The sequence below is a fragment of the Epinephelus moara genome, chromosome 20 (assembly GCF_006386435.1).
Source record: "Epinephelus moara isolate mb chromosome 20, YSFRI_EMoa_1.0, whole genome shotgun sequence".
NCBI classification, from domain to species: Eukaryota; Metazoa; Chordata; class Actinopteri; order Perciformes; family Serranidae; genus Epinephelus; species Epinephelus moara.
Window position 1 is genome coordinate 42,619,498 of NC_065525.1, and position 513 is coordinate 42,620,010.

The 513-nt window shown below is 28.8% G+C and overlaps 1 protein-coding gene across 1 annotated transcript in view; it reads right to left on the reverse strand.

Moving 5' to 3' along the window:
* The window catches only part of cttnbp2 (cortactin binding protein 2), a 154,585-nt gene that overhangs the window by 15,013 nt on the left and 139,059 nt on the right, over window positions 1–513 (reverse strand). The gene's annotated exons all lie outside the window — the stretch shown is intronic.

The following is a 513-nucleotide window of genomic DNA, read 5'->3' on the forward strand; positions in this document are numbered from 1 at the left end:
AAAAAAGTCATAGTATAGTATGTCGTCAAAAATCACAAAAAAAAGTCATAGTATAGTATGTCGTCCAAAATCACATAAAAAAGTCATAGTATAGCATGTCGTCCAAAATCATGAAAAAGTCATAATATAGTATGTCGTCCAAAATCAAGTAAAAAAATGTCATAGTATAGCATGTCATCCAAAATCACATAAAAAAAGTCATAGTATAGTATGTCGTCCAAAATCATGAAAAAAAATTCATAGTATAGCATGTCATCCAAAATCACATAAAAAAAGTCATAGTATAGTATGTCATCCGAAAATCATGAAAAAAGTCATAGCATAGCATGTCGTCCGAAATCACATAAAAAAAAGTCATAGCATAGCATGTCGTCCAAAATCACGTAAAAAAGTCATAGTATAGTATGTCGTCAAAAATCTATTGAAAATAGTCATAGTATACTATGTCGTCCAAAATCTATTGAAAACAGTCATAGTATAGTATGTCGTCAAAAACCATTAAAAAAAAAGTCA